The sequence below is a fragment of the Trachurus trachurus genome (assembly GCF_905171665.1).
Source record: "Trachurus trachurus genome assembly, chromosome: 13".
In the NCBI taxonomy this organism is placed as follows: Eukaryota; Metazoa; Chordata; class Actinopteri; order Carangiformes; family Carangidae; genus Trachurus; species Trachurus trachurus.
This window is the reverse complement of record NC_139892.1, coordinates 17,616,360-17,633,863: the sequence shown is the minus strand read 5'-3', so window position 1 is coordinate 17,633,863 and position 17,504 is coordinate 17,616,360.

The following is a 17,504-nucleotide window of genomic DNA, read 5'->3' as shown; positions in this document are numbered from 1 at the left end:
GAGTTAATACCCATATTATCTGATAATGGAGGTTTTGTGTCGTTGTTTGCCAACCTCTCCTGTCCTCCCTTTATTATTCTTCTGTCCTCTCCTTCTCATCCTCATTGTCTTCATGCTGGACAGTGATCGATGTGCTGCTCTAGCAGACTGTGACAAGGTTAGGAACTCTGGCCTCTGGGGAACCTGTGTGTATGTGATGAACTCAACTGTTGATTGCGTGGGTTTGCGCTTGTGTGTGTGTATCGGATGTAGACGTACACCACAGGAAAGAATTCATCTCATGTCAAGTTGACTGTGAGGAATGCATGAGGCATGTGAGGCATGTTTTGAAGAGTGTTTTATGTCACTTTGTGTGTATTCAGGGTTCAGTGCTGGTGTGTATGAGTGTGTGTGCTTGTAAGTATGTATGTGAAGACTGTATGTAGCTGTCAAAATAATGATTCTGCTACTCAGTTTCTTGCTTCTCCTACAGTGAACCGAGGCAATAACTATGACAAATACAGAGTCCAGTTGAGTCTCACTGCCTGCACGCACACACACACACACACACACACACACACACACACACACACACACACACACAAACATATAACTGTCACACTCCTGTTCCCTCGTATTGATTACTCTGCGATCAAAACTCCTGTAAGGAGTTTGTCACGGTTTTTAGCTCATTGATTCCAACCTTGACAGCTCAAAAAACTGTTTAGGTTTTGTTTCCTCGGGCAAAGGTGATCGTACACATTTACTTACACACACACACACACACACACACACACACACACACACACACACACACACACACACACACACACACACACACACACACACACACACACACACACACACACACACACAAACATACATAGCCTACTGTACACAGACTTATAAACGAAATATACAGTTTCCGCAGATGAATAAGGTGAAATGACCTAACACTCATAGAACATGTCAAGACACACAAAAAATCCTCTTAATGTTATGGTGAAATCCCAACAGGAAGTCAGCCATTTTTATTTGAATTTTCGATGACGGCTTTGATTTTGCCATTTCCAAACCTCATATTTACTGTAAACGGATTTCACCCAATCAACTTCAATTTTTTCTTACATCATCAAGACCCCATGCTGATCAAAAGTTAATGAAGAATTAATTAAGAATGTCCGTAGGGCTCGAAAAACTTTTTCGTAGCTCGCTATCTAACTTTGAACGGATCTCACGCCCACATTCTTGATTGTAACTAGTTCAAACTTGCTGGACATGATGATGGCTCTACCCTGTATGTCCTGATATTAACTTCCCACTTTACTCATAGCGCCACCCAGGGGAAACAGGAAATTACCGGTTTTTACTTATGTATTGATGCCACAAAGTTTACCCCATCAACTTCATTCCACTTGCAACATGCAGAACATGTTGCTGTAGCTACTGTATGAATGCTTTGAAGCTACCAGTAATGCCGTCCGTGTGGCGACACAGCGACTATTGATCCCTTGCCATGAAAATACGTTTGGCTTTTTGATGGCTTTAATGAACTGGTATCATCATGAAAATTGATACACAGGTCACGGATGTAAAGCTATGGCATCCCATAGGGGCGACGCCCTTGGGCTGGGTAAAATACCTCTATAGTGCCCCTAATCCCTGCCCATAAATGTCTTTTTGGAGTTGGAACATAAGTCTGGTCAACTTACGCATGTCATGTGTAAGTTGACCAGACAAACAAAAAAGTCTCTCTCACCAATGGTCCACTCCAAACAGGAAGTCAGCCATTTTGATGTGATTTCCACACATTGTATTAATGAACTAATGAACTAACGAACGTGTCCTAGGGATTTTGTCCAATTGACTTCAAATTGGTCCAGAGACTATGCTGATCAAAAGTTCTTCAAAGCTTTTCTCTACATCAAGGGGTGTGGCCGCTATGGCGCTGCCATGTTTAATCCATCACCATGCATATAAGCAGCTGTCCCTCCCACATACTTCATCCTGACTGCTTCAAGCTTTCTCAACATGATCAGAGCCCCGCCCTTAACAGCCCCATATGCTTGTAGGCAATTTTGCTCATGCTGCCCCCTTGTGGAAACAGGAAGTGCCGAATTTCACATTGCCATTGTCCAATTTGCTTGAAACTTCACATGTGATAACGGTCCGCCCCTGAATGCACCTGCCCACATCTGGTTACCGCCCCCTGGTGGATGAACCATCAACTTCTCATAACTCCTTCATGCTTTGTCCGATTTGTTTGAAACTTCACATGTGTGATGAGGGTCCGACCCTGACAGCACATACCCACAACTGGTTAGCGCTCCCTGGTGGATGAACAAAACTTTGTGTTTTCCCGCTCCTACCAGGATCTTTCTCCTGTCATGCTTCCCACTGCAGGCCCCCCATGATGGCATGTCGTTGTGAGGGCCCGATCATCGCCGCTTGCGGCTTTAATTTATGTTTGAGACCTGCAAAATTCCTAATTCAAGGTGAATTTGTATGCAACACACATCTCAGTATCACATACATTTTTTTTAATCACAAACCTGTGACAGACAACTCTGGCAGCTGATATGACACATATTCCTGTGAGGAACAGCAGGTAGCAGCAGTGATAATGCCAGATGAGGATATACAAAGTTTCTCTGGTAGAGTAAAGTGATCTATGTTCATACCTGTCAACTGTCAGCATGGGTTCAACTTGAAAGCACAACTTTAGCAAAGCAAATTGAAAAAAAAGAAAGAAAAACGAACACTGCCATGCTGCTTGCCTGCTGTGAAAGTTAGGATCATTGGTGTGTTTATTCTTGTTATTATATGCATAACATTAGTATGTATGAAAATCCTCAAAATGTATAAGACGCTGGATATCTGCCAGATGTGTGACATTCCATTCGTACAAAAACTCATTGTAGAGATGACAGTGTACACAGATGGAGCTTCACTCCTGACAAATATGTCAATGCAGGAATTAATCAGTATTACTATCAGCTACACAGGATCATGAAAACAGGCTCTGTGCTTGGTTATAATTTCCTTGAGAATGATAAGCTTATCAATGATACATTTTCTATCCAAATCCATCAGTCTGCTCCTCTATCAGATGTCACTGATTCACTAACGTAAACTCGAAGCGTCAAGCACTGAGCCTTAACAATATTCATTAAACAGCCTTAAACACACAGAAACAATGTGCACAGTCTGACCTTAAATCTACAGTATTGCTGGAGTTTCAGACTTTAACAAACCACTGTCTTCATAAAATGCAGAGCTCTGACCAGACCATTGGAGCTAAGAGCTATTTTTGACCTCATAGGCAACATACAGGGTTCTTCCTGCTCATTACTTTTGTGATTCCTGTGGTTTTAGGTAGAAACATTTCTTTCTTTTTTTTTTATCTTGATCTGTTAGGAACCTGCTTCAGACACTGGCTGCCTGAATACTTCTGCATTTACCACTCTGCTTAATTTGGCTTTCATCTTACGTATAACCGATAGGCCTGATGGGAGACAGACATGACATTTATCCTTCACCGAAATGTACCTCACTTTCGTTTAAATGTCTAGATCATTACATGGTTTATTTTCACTTTTTCTTTTTTTGTGTTCTGACTGCATTGGTGACTTACTTACCCTGACTATGATACACTGGGATAACAGCGTTTCAGGATTTTAACCTCAGACTGATACTTTTACATGCAAATGCACACACATACTCTATGGTACCAGCATCTAAACATTCTTGATTGAGATAATCTGTGAGTTGGTATATGGTATAACATCACTATAGATTATCACATCACAAATGTTTATATTGCTATCAACTGTTTCCTGTTCATGTGCTTCAGAGATTAGTGAGGTTACGTAGAAAAAAATCAACAAACATCTTTAATGTGTGTTACAGACATCATGAGGTTGAAAAAGCATCTCATGGTGTCTGACACCCTGCATCTCCACCTCCACATCTTGGCAACTAGTAGTTACCATGGTGACAGAGTTGGCAACTGTGTTAATAATGAAATCAGCTGATTATGCTGATGATGATAAAGACGAGGATAAAAATAGAAGGTGACAATGATATTGTGATGCTCATCTCGCCCTAATGTTGATAGTAATTACATGTGATATACTTTATTAATTCCAACCTTTTTGCTTAGTCTGTTTCCAGGGAATCCAGTGTCTGTGTTTATGCAGATCTCTAGTTCCCCGTGGTCAGTGCAACATAAGCTAACAGGTTTGTGTGTGCCTGGCTGACCTCCCTAAGCTTTGGTTGGATCATATTTAAAAAAAATCAGTCTGTCCTTTTCTGTCTTTTTTTTTTATTTTTTTTTTTACAAAGTATCAGAGCACATGAAGTGGTGTATTGTGTCAACACACACATTGACCCCAGTAGCCAGACCTATTTCCACAGTGCTGTGTTGGAACTACAGAGACCAGTCTGGCTGCACCCATTATCAATCTGCTATAGAGGGGAAATGCTCTGGCATTTCTATAAAGTAATCATGACTGACTGAGAAACAGTGAGCCTAGGACAGACGGTACCCCTGGAAAATAGTGTGAGGAGAACTTGTTTTGGGTGAACATTTGCACATTCGGAGGTGAGCACTGATGTATGTTGACTCTGTGATTGCACATACCAAATGTTCACCTCAACGTGTCTTTTTCAATGTGTGTCAATGTCGCATAGGTGCCAAATATCCACAGCCTACATCTCATGAGACCAACACATGATACATGAAAGAGGATAATTGCTATTCTCCCAAAGTTTCTTCTGTTAATTCTAATGCTGATTATGTAGCATTAGCAAAACTTATAAATAGCTCTTTTAGAAAGACTAAAAAGAAAATTGGATTAGCAGCAGGAAGTATGCATGCATTGCTCATGTATCAGACCTTCAAAATGATGGTTACAATAACAAATGTGCAGTTAAAGCAGAAGTAAGCGATCCGGTCGTTTTGGCTAATGCTGCGTTCCAGGCAGGCTTTTGAAACCGTAAATTACAGCTTCAAGTCACAACTTATGATTTTGTAGCGTTCCAGGCAACCCACTCGTGTTTTTCCGACCTGTTTTACCTGTGAAAGTCACTATAACGGCCACTCGTAACTTCCGACCCGTGAACTCGTACCAGATCGAAATGGTACGACTTCACAGGTCGAAAAAACACGAGTTACGAGTTTCCTTGAACGCACCATAACAGTCCTCGTCCCTACGTCACCACATTCACGCGCATCCCTTGGCTGCACACACAGCCCTGCATGCCGTTCTCTCTCCTCATTGGATAAAAACTGTAGGATACGAGAAAAGTTTTCTCCTCGGCTCAGAGCAGAGCAGAGTGACTGACAGACCCGTGTTTCAGTCCAAACACTCTATGTAAGTGATTGCTGTCGGAAGATATAACTATTTAAGACTTATATTAACACAAATATATCACTTACTTCTGCTTTAAGGTTGTGGAGGTATAACGGAGAGAACACAATGCATGTATATACTGGAAACTTTCATGGAACTGATCAAATTAGAAAATAAAACATTGTGGTCATTGAAAAGTATATGATTGTCTAAAATATTGACTCTGAGGTATGAGATAGTTTTCATGACTGTGCAGAGACAAAGAAAAGAAAAAATAATCAGAGATTAAGATGTGAAGGTATCATTCTATTGCCATATAAAATGAGAGAAAGACAGACACATTTGAGATGACAAAAATTGAGCAGATTGAAATAAGTAAAAAAGAAAAAAGAAAAAAAAAGGTGATCAAGTCTTCTTGAAAATTACATTCATTTTCCCCTTGAGTGCCATCAGAGTCACAATTAAATTGCACTGTCAAACCTCTGGCACAAAAAAGTCTTTGTTTCTCTCATTTCCTTTATGTGTCCACCGACCAAGGAGTCTCTTTTTATGGGGAAAGTATTCTTTTCTGGCAGACAAGAGACTGAATGGTGCACGAGAAATAATGAATAATCTTTGGGAGGAGAATGGTTTTTCTATCTCTCTTAAATGGAGTGTTGGTGTCCACTGTCCTCATGTAATTCCATTGGTTCTTTGATACAGACTATAGAGTGAATATTAACAGCTGTGTGTGTGGAGAGATGACTTTGACAGAATGTTATGAGCCGATATTCATATCAGAGGACGAAAGAGACCCGCACGCTGCTGCTGCTCCTGCTGCAAAGAAATAGAGGCATTCGAGGTAGGGAAGTAGAAAAAGGCTAGCTCATGCACACTCTCATAGCATGTTTGCTGATGCATAGATGGTAGCATTTTATTTAAATCCTCATTGTGTGGTGCTTTGCATCCCAGCAGGAAGGTCTTGTATTTGAACTCAATCCAGCTGGCATAAAGTCTGCATGTTCTCTCTATGTCTTCCTGCAGTCCCTCTGTTTGACATGTAGTTACAATGAAGTGAAAACTCTAAATTGCGTCTAGGTGTGAATGCATCGACTGTCTGCCTGTAGTTAACCCGCAAGCTGTGAAGAGTGTAACCTGTCTCTCTCACACACTGCATACTGGGACAGATTCCAGCTCCTTTCCACCATGGATGGATGGACTCATTTGAATGTGACCTCATCTCATGAATGCTGCTTGACTTGTTCTTTTAACATGTGTTTGCTTACCTATTTTCTGTTCTTTAATGTACACAGAATTGCACGTGCTGTGGGCAATTCACAATAATGGTTAATGCACTATTATACAATTTTTTTTACCACAGTGAGATCATGCATGTTTGGCTGACTGTATATAACTTATGTAGGGTTCTCTAAAAATCTCTAAAAATGTGTATAAATATTCATTCCTTATTTTACTGGGTTTTTATAATCTCATTCATGTTAAAAATATACAGATTATCCCTTTTATATTGCTTCTAGAAGACAGAGTAAAGTAGGACTTAATTTCCCAGAATCCTCTGGTTTTTCTCGTTTTTGCAATAGTCCTATTAAAATAAATATTGTTCATATATTAAAGCAGAAGTGAGTGATATATTTGTGTTAATATAAGTCTTAAATAGTTATATCTTCCGACAGCAATCACTTACATAGAGTGTTTGGACTGAAACACGGGTCTCTCAGTCCCTCTGCTCTGCTCTGAGCCGAAGAGAAAACATTTATCGTATCCTACAGTTTTTATTCAATGAGGAGAGAGAACGGCATGCAGGGCTGTGTGTGCAGCCAAGGAACGCTGTGAATGTGGTGACGTAGCGACGAGGACTGTTATGGTGCGTTCAAGGAAACTCGTATTTTTCCGACCGTGAAGTGGTACCAGTTCGATCTGGTACGAGTTCACCGGTCGGAAGTTACGAGTGGCCGTTATAGTGACTTTCACCGGTAAAACAGGTCGGAAAAACACGAGTGGGTTGCCTGGAACGCTACAAAGTCGTAAGTTGTGACTTGAAGCTGTAATTTACGATTTCAAAAGCCTGCCTGGAACGCAGCATTAGCGAAAACGACCGGATCACTCACTTCTGCTTTAACTCTGTATTTCATGTAATATATTGTTTAAAAATATTCTATGGTCTTTAAAAAATGATAAAGGTTAACTTTTCCTGTTTAATAAAAAAAGAGACTAGAACATTCTCTGGGAGGAAGTATCCCACAGTTCACCGGGACAGTGAATGTGCTGCCTGTTTTTTTTTCCTCGGCAGAGAGAAAGAAGTCGATGTTTGGAGACTCGGACTAAAGGTTGGCCCAGATATTGCACTGCCAGAGAGACTTTAACCGGTCAGAATATTCTTTTCACATATCTCAGTTGACTGTGTTTACTTTACACGACGGCGAAGTTTTACGAGCCGCGACAGCGTGGTCTCCGCCATTATCTCCGTACATTAGCTTAGCAGTGTTGCTATCAGTTAGCTCCTCGGCAGAGAGCCAGACTGCTGCACAACACGGACACGAGGACGTCGCCACCGGACATTCGTGCGGGACCGGACGAGCGGACGAGTCGACAGCAGGGAACGAGGACGTGTCGCAGGCAAGGGGGCAGTTGTCGGTCTGAGAAGTGAAGCTCACTTCCGCATTCAAAAAGCTGCAATCCCCTCGGCTGTCGCTGGGGGCTGGCTCCAGAAGGGAGCAACTCTAATCGAGCCCCATGTTAAAATAGCCGATTTTACAGCTTAAAAAAACATATTTACAGCCTGGTACATTTTATTTTTTTGGTCTCAATCGATAGTTTCTACCCCCGCACACACTCTGAGGGGGGTGAATTTTTTTAAAACTCTACCGTTTTACTATTATAGGGTTTAAAGTTCTGGCCAATTAGGGAGCAGAACCGTTGAGTGACATGTCCGGCGACCGCTGTTACGAGGCCAGTGGGCGGGCTCTCGGCCGGCTAACGGCCGCACCGCTCCAAATATGGCAAGTAGAATCCAACATGGCGCGGTTCAAACCCCCGTAGTAGCGGCACAAAGCAGACTCCTCCAAACCAATGGGTGACGTCACGGACGCTACGTCCATTCTTTTTACAGTCTATGGTCGCAGGTAGCCGGAGCTACGAGAGTCGGCGGGGAGCTGTCTGGACATCGCTCTGCGGCCTGGCTGGCTACACCGCCATGTTGCTTCTACACTGAGAGGTTGTGTGAGTACTTGACATTGGAACGATACCGAGTGCAGGATACAGGCACGGGACTGTGTTAAAACAGACTCGGTTTCAAAGTTAACTCTTCTTCTCACAACTGGATAAAACTTCATGTGCACCAACGCTTCAAATGGGCCCCAACGGTTAGGGAAAATTATCCAAGCACTTGGGTTAGACTTTTTTCTGGTATCATTATCATCTGTGTGAACTGTGAAAAATACTGTGGTACAGGTGTGGGTACAATTACTGTGTTTTGAATGCACAAAAGCACTATGGTTGATATTTCTATGCATTTAGTTTAAAACTAAGCTAAAAACCTCATTCATAGGTTTATTTTTTTCATTAAAAATATTGGGTTGAGCTCAAAGTTAAAACAAATTCATTTCATTGATGTGAGGTAACTGAAAGAGTTAAAAACACTCTTCTGATTAAAACTTAGATATATCTGGTGATTAAAAATTATTGTTTGGTTGAAATAAACTAAATACTGTTCTGTTGATTTAAAGGGTACAGGAAGTGTTTTTGTTTATTATTTTCTTTTCTATTGCTGAAGCATTCCTAAATTTAAAGGTAGCGTTACAAAAATCTAAAGGGTTTAATAAAAATAAATGTTTTGTGTCTTACCTTTTACATATTGTGGTTTAACATTCTTTTAAGAGTCATTTGTATTTCTGAAGGCTTACATAATCTTTGCTAACACCTAGCATAGTAAGTTTTCAGTGGAGGCACCGTGCTAGTTATTTCCTTTTTCCCACTCTAATGATAAATTCCCTTGTTTAAATAAGAACCACAGCGAATTCACCATCTTTAGCTGAGAACCTAGGACCTGTTTATTTTATTGGGTGTGACCACAGTGTAGATTATAAACACTAAGGGAAAAAGGGGTTACACTTACACTTCATGAAAATGCCCAGTGTTATACAGTTCAACTGTAGTGCGTTTCTCACTTTACCATAACATTTTTAGGTCTCAGTGAAAACAGTGAAATGCAGTGAATGCAGCTTCCTCCTAATAAAAAAAAAAACAAAAAATGTTAGCAAAGGGCTATTTAGCAGTTAGAGTATATTACAGCACAATTTATTGCTGTTGTTAACTAATGAAATTGAAAATATAATTGATCCCACCCATTGCTGACCCAACAGTGTGAATCACTGGAAATTGGCTTCTGACATTTCACTATTATATAACTCTATTTTTATAACAAACCTTGTTAAGTAAATTCTGTTAGCATTTTTCTTCTGGAAACAAGCCATAACCAGACAGGAGCAACGTGGCCTGTTTCTGAAGCAGTGTGTAACAATAAGACTTTGTATGTGTTTGTTCATGTTTTTTTGTTTTGTTGTTTTTAGTGTGTGCGCTATTGCTCCTTCTATTTTCCTCTATGGTGCTCTGCTTCTGCAGAACTTTAATAGTTGTTGCAGTGCAGCTTGGATGGAGGGATAACTCCCTGACAGTGCAGGGCTTGAGAGGGAGGGAACCTGTGGGCTTCTAAAAGAGAAAATATGTTGAATCTTTCTTCATGAGATCTCCATATTTTGCTCACCTTAGTCTCGGTTCTCCTTTTTGTCTCACATCATTCTGCTCCTTTAGAGACACAGAATATGTGCTTTTAAACATGATGAACTCATTTTTATATTTCAAGTAGCAATCTGCATAGTCAACAAGAGGTGTGCCTACTCTAATTACTCTCCAGTTACGCTGTATTGATTATATTATATTGTTTCTGACCTGGTTGTTATATAAGTGGGGGCTGTGTCTATATTTTCAGCACAAAGTCACTTATCCAGTGGGTTTTCGGATCCTCCAGGGTTGTCCTTTGTCATAGACTCAGTTTGAGATTTTTATGGATAGGCTCTCAAGGCACGGCCAGGGGGAGGAGAGAGTCTGGTTTGGGGACCTCAGAATTGCTTCTCTGCTCTTTGTAGATGATGTGCCTCTGATGTGGTTTGGCTGCATCAGACTGTGACCTTCAGCATGCACTGGGGCAGTTTGCAGTCGAGTGTGAAACGGCTGGGATGAGAGTGAGCATCTCCAAGTCTGAAACCATGGCGGACCGCTCCCTCTGGGTTGGGGAGGGAGTTGCTGCCCAAAGTGAAGGAGTTCAAGTAGGCCTATCTTGGGGTGTTGTTCACAAATGAGCAGATAACATGGAGCATGTGATCAACAGGTGAATTGGTGTGGCAACTGCAGCATTGTTCCAGACTGTTGTAGTCAAGAGGGAGCTTAGCCAGAGGGCAAAGAGTTTGATCAACTGCCCAACCATCAGCTTTGGTCTCACGCCATGGGTGGTGACGAAAGAAAGACACAATTGACTCAAGTAGGGCTGTTGACCCGTTGAGGCGGTTTAGGCATCTGATCAGGATTCCAACTCTGTATGTTCGGTTTTCATGGCGCATCCAATTTGTAGGAGACTCCAGGGCTAAAAAGGTCATGAATATGTCACACAGTAGTGTATGATTCTTTTCTACCAGCAAGTAACACTATTGAGAAAGACACAAGACAAGCGCATAGTAGTGTAGTGTTCTTTTACTTTCTGATTCTCTTTTAAAAAAGTAGTAACACAGCTGTTAAAAGGTGCATAAAATAGTTCAGTCTTTTAAAAAGGGAGGAGGGGGGCTACTTAAGTTCAAGGCCTGGGGTAGGGTGAAGATGGGGGTCTTGGCCGTCAACTCCTCTGTTCCAATCTTGTTGTGGTGTTCTGAATCCGTCCTCTGTTCCTGTTTTACTTATCAAGTTGTTTGTGTTGAATCCAGCCTCTTGTCTTCCATTCCTTACACCGCTCTCCCGTCGCCTCACTTGTCTTTCTCCACTGCAGCTTGTTCTCCCTCTGCCTCCTCTCACACCATTTTCCTTTGTCTGTGTGTCCTCCTCTCTGCTACTCACACCTGTGTTAATCAGTGCAGCCCCCTGCTGTGAGCTCCTCCCAATCCCAAGAGTAGTCTGTCACAGGTGTACCTGATAGTCTGATTGACTTGATCCAGCTATGAATTAGAAAAAGCAAAAAAAGCAAACACAAACCAGGCACCAACACATCATAAGCAATAAATATATGTACTGTAAATATAAAGTAAGGGCACATCAAACTCATAAACAAATAATGGATCAAGCTTAAAAAAACTACTTATTCCCACCTGTGACAAATACATCATATTTTGCAGCTTATGAACATTGCCAAAACTAGACTACTTACACGTGAAAGGCTGATACATCATTGTAATACAAGTTTAGACATTTTCCAACACTTTCCAGTACCATATCCGTTCTGTGTTGGCCCTCAACTTCCTTTCAAACCAGAGCCACTTTCTTATGTACTGGATTACACAGGGTAGTCAGTTGGTTTCACAGTGCTGGTGCTTTGTGACATGGTACATTTTTACTCTGGCAGTTGCCATTAGAAGAAAGTAAATTATGGCCATAAAAGGATCCACGTGATCAGCAGCAATACCTTGACAGGCCGGCTTTGGTTAAACGGTATTTAAGTGTAAATAAAGTGTGCCAAGAAAAGATCCTTCACACCACTACACCACCACCTGCTGTCTCAGCAGGAATCCACTTAATCAATCAGATGTGTGTTCTGTTTTTCCAGTATTCAACTGTCCAGTTCTGAGGAGTCTGTGCCCACTGCAGCCTCAGAGGTCTGCTCTTGGCCGGCATGCAGGAGGAGCAAAACATGGTTTTCTGCCACTGGAGCTTATCTGCCTCCAGGTTGGACATGTTATTACTAATTCAGAGACACTTTTGCTCACTACAGCTAGAAAAACTGGTTATATGAGCGAGGGTATAGCCTCTCTGTCACCTCCAACCAGGCTGGCCATTCCCCTTTCAACTTTCTCATCAACATAAATGGACATCAGTAGATGTTTTTTTGCTCTTTGCATCACCTCGTGTCAACCCTAGACACTGGTCTGGCACCAACAATCATAACCACAGTCAAAGTCAATGCAATTACCAACATTTTTCTGTTGTTTGATGTGAACATTAATTGAATCTCTGGTCCAGTATCTGCACTTTTTTTTTTTTTTTTGCACTGTACTGCTGCCACATGACTAAACGACTAAATAATAAATAATTGCATCAATGCAAATAATTGTGCAAATAAGCAGCATCAATAAGCAGGTGTGTTCCTAATAAAGTGGTTTGTGAGTGTATCTGGTAAAGATGAGCGCCATCCCACATTTTGAATGCTGTAGGGTGAAAAGGTTTAAAAAATGTAATGGAATATTATACAGAGAGCGATATGTATTACTTATGAATTAATGCTACTTTGAATCAAGCTTAACTTCAACTTTATGCCTTCTCCTTTTGCCGCTGCTGTATCCTGCTGAGTTGGCTGTATGAAGTGAGCGGCAGTGGGCCACTCATGTTGAAGCACTGGTTGTGAGGTGAGTCAAGTGGCAGGAGGCTAACAAGGTCCTGTTTGAAACAAGAGGGCTGTCTGTTGAACTGTGATAGCCCTGACCTTTTATTTTATACTGGAAGAGGCCGTCATGAAAGTGGAGTGAGGTGTGTGTGTGTGTGTGTGTGTGTGTGTGTGTGTGTGTGTGTGTGTGTGAGAACATACAGTATCAGCACGAGGGCATCTCATCAGATTGTTCCATAAAAGATGGAGTTACTGTTTCTGTGGTGTGATTGACAGGCAGGAATGGAGGGGTGCAATTTTGCATCTGATTCTACAGCAGCTTGTACATCAGAAGTGTGTGTGTGTGTGTGTGTGTGTTTCATTAATGATTGAGTCTGAAGAGAAAGAGTTCCTCGGATCAAACATTTAGCTGAATCAACAACTGCTGAGCTCATCACACACAGACACAGATACTCACCACACGCATACACATGCACACCAGACAACCAGACAAGAACATTAGAGCTATCTTCCATGTCTTTATTCCTAAATCCTGGAGGCTTCTCAAGATGCCAAACAGAGTTTATGAGAAAATGTTTAAGTTTTAAGCTGAAAAAAAGTGTACAAGGTCCCTAGTCTTTTTTGTGTGTGTGTGTGTGTGTGTGTGTGTGTGTGTGTGTGTGTGTGTGTGTGTGTGTGTGTGTGTGTGTGTGTGTGTGTGTGTGTGTGTGTGTGTGTGTGTGTGCAGGGGCGGAGTGGGGCACCAAAATCTACCGGGGAAATTCTGACCGCACCGGCCCACCATCGGCCCAACCCCCCCCACCCCACACACACCATTTACATATTTCTGTACTGCTCACCGCTCAAACAGAGCTATGTGTCATTCCACATGGCAAAATATATGAGTGCCAGAAGCAGGAAAAAAAAAAAAATGTGGGTGAAACAACTTAAAGGGATAGTTCACCCTAGAATGATATTTCGCTCATTATCTACTCACCCTCATGTTGACTAAGGGCTGGAAGAATTTTCAGAGTCCACCGTCCCTTCTCTGAGTTACAGGGGGTCTTGGCGTAGCAGTGCATTTCAATGCAACGGTTGCAAAGGGACACCAGAGCTCTTCGTAAAAAAACACACACAAAAAAACATCCAAATACCTCCATGATGCTCGTATGTAATGTCGATTTGCGCCGGCGTCAGTGCGGTTACTGCGAATCACGCGAGATTTGGACGGACCAGGAAGAGGAGCTTCGAGAAGCTTCCGCTACAAACAAGCTTAAAATATAGAATTATTTAATTTTTTTCGGGACAATTACGCAATTTGGGGCTTCAGCACAAGACGGACATTACATACGAGCATCATGGAGGTATTTGGATGTTTTTTTGTGTGTGTTTTTTTTACGAAGAGCTCTGGTGTCCCTTTGCAACCGTTGCATTGAAATGCACTGCTACGCCAAGACCCCCTGTAACTCAGAGAAGGGACGGTGGACTCTGAAAATTCTTCCAGCCCTTAGTCAACATGAGGGTGAGTAGATAATGAGCGAAATATCATTCTAGGGTGAACTATCCCTTTAATTGGGGGTCTGGGGGTCCCAAGGCTACACCATTTCCCATATTCTGGTGTATTTTAACACATTGTTACTTTTATCTAGCTTAAAAAAAAAAGAAAAGAAATTACAGAAATACAGAATGTGAAAGAGCTGCAATTAGTGCCTCCCAAGCAGATTTACATCCAGTCATGTTTACTCCTTTATTTCCCCCTCTCAACTACTCTGCAAATTGATTTTACTGACAGCGCGCTGCAAACGCCACGGTTTCGGGTCTTGTCCTACTCACCAACATGCTTCGGTGCCCATGGAGAAGACAGAGTAGCTGCTGCTGTGATGTGAGAGGTTCCGGCTCGTAACGGTACCGCGGTCCGCGTACCGACGCGCACTGGCCCACTTACAGTAAAGCACGGACTGTGTTGTCTTGTTAAATTAATATAACTTATAGATAACGTAACACACGGGCAGGACTGATCAGGTTTGCTGGGTAGCTTCCGTGAGTCGATCTGTTTTTAGCCGTAGCCGCTAGTTTAATGATAACTTTCACAGTGATAGGCTGACACATTTCCCATTTCCCATGAAGCTTTGCACCATTCTACATTAGTTTAAGAACAAACAAACAAATTAAATTGCTGGTTATTTTATATTTTGTGGTCATGAAAGTTCTGTAACATTGAAGAAAAATAATTAGATAAAGATAGAAGGCTAAACAAAAATCATTTAGTAGGCTGGATTGATGAGAGTCTGATTCACTATCACAACCATGAGTGAGATGTAGAGACATATAGGGGTACAAATAATGGTTGGACTTTCAAGATGGGTATAGAGCTTGGAAATTATCATGGGGGCTTGCAACAAATATTACTTTTAACTCGTGAGCACCACACGGCCACGCAGGGCAGCTGGCCGCCGGCCGACCGGGAAATCTCCCGGTCCTCCCGATGGCCACTCCGCCCCTGTGTGTGTGTGTGTGTGTGTGTGTGTGTGTGTGTGTGTGTGTGTGTGTAAATATCCTCACCTGCAGATAACATTTATGTCCTTTGTTTCTTCAAATTACTGAAAATCATATGATCTTGCAGCATGTTCCTCTACATTTTGAAATAGAATCACATTGTAGGGGAGGAAATATTCATCAATATTCAATAATATCTCCCCAATACGTGTCTTGTCTTTCCGGTGTTAAGATGAGGTTTTCAAAATAAAGTAAAGTAAATACTCGTTTAATCTGACTCCATTTAAAAATAACTTTACTCTTAAATATTGGTGGAATTAAAAGTTAATCAATCATTTAAAATATAAACATTTTAAGAATCAATTCTATTGTTAAGAAATCTGGAATCAATCTTAGTTCAGTGATGGTATAGATTATTAAACCACTCAGTGACCTTCTTAACATAGAAGAATAGCCTCAATGCCTGGGTTGAAATATTCAGAGGTTAAGGGTGTGAATAGTGCCCAGTGAAACTTACCATATAACTAAGATCTTTTAGACTAACTTAGTTCAGGGATGGCAGATATAGACTTAAACTATTCAGTGACCTTCTTAACATAGAAGAACAGCCCAGACACCTAGGTTGAGATATTCAGAGGTCATAAAGTATAACTCAATGGTTAAAGGACATGATACTCAATCTTTTCTATTCAACTCAGAGGTTAAGGGTATGAATGTTACCAAATGAAACTTACCATATAACTAAAGACCAAATAAATATCCAATAACAGATTCTCAACTATTTAGAACAAAATCTCAAGACAATATTAGAAATAAAAGATTAACATACCAATTTATTGAAAAATCCAAAGTAAAAATACAATCAACAAATTCTATGACACACCTGGTGTGTGGGAGCTCTGGTAAGCATAAACTCCTAGTGAGGTTCTTGCTCTTTCCCTTAAGTATCCAACCAGAACAGAAACACCTCTAATTCACATAACAATTGGGACTTTGCATGGAGATACCATTCGCATCTGGAGACCTTTGATCATCAGGGGGTCTTTTCATATGACAATGAATCACCTACACCTTTGTACTTCTCACACTGAGACACTTGAGTGATTAGAGACATTCATCAAATGGTGAAACTCTAACAAAGACAATTGACTAAATCACTAATAATCAAAAGGTGTAAATACACAAAGAGGTTACATCCAGGCTGAGGTAAAATTTCCATTGTTTCAGAGACAACATTTCAGGGTGGGGGTCTGACTGTCTTACAACATCATGAAACATGCTGACAGGTTATAACAAGATCAACTGTGAACACAAAAAAAGGCAAGTTTATAACTTTACTACAGTGACTGCATCTTACTTTTTCAATTTTTTTTGCAGAGCAGCTGTGTCAGTGCATTTTTCACCATGTATTGTGGGGAAGATCAGGTGATGATCAGGATGTGAAACTAGCATTTAACCCAGAATATTTTCTCTTCAACCTAACCGATGTTCACTTGTAGCACTGAATCACACACATTGATTCATTTAGCCTTTGGGTCAATGATTTTAACCAAACTTGAAACTGGTTCAAGTCCAGACTGCAGTTCAAGGTGTGGTTAAAAATGCAGTCACATGTAATTCACTTGACATTTTTGTTTGAGAGATAACTAATCTCTCCAATATTTTCCAAATAGCTGAGTTCATAAGCTTTGAATGCAATTATGTTTGAAGAAAAGGGTGGAATTAGATTTGTTACAGTAATGCTTTGACTCAGAAAGAGAAGGAAACTGTGAAAGATATAATGAATTAATGTGACATTTCACCAAAAGAGACAAAGAGTGTTATTGATAAGATACCGCTGGCCATGAGGGTATTTGACTTAAAAGCCTTCCCAAAGGTAAAACCTCAGAGTGAGTGAAAAACCAATTGTTGAATAAATCTGGATGATATGTTTCATCATCATCACTGCTTTAATACCAACTGTGGGACCAGTAACAGTAGCGTTTTCCTTTGGATCACATTTTTCCAGTTACCATACCATAATGTAAACAGACATATTAGCAGAGTACCAGCTTTCCCAAACACATCAAGAAGTTATATGCTAAACCTTCAAGTAAATTAGCTTTTCAAAGATGACA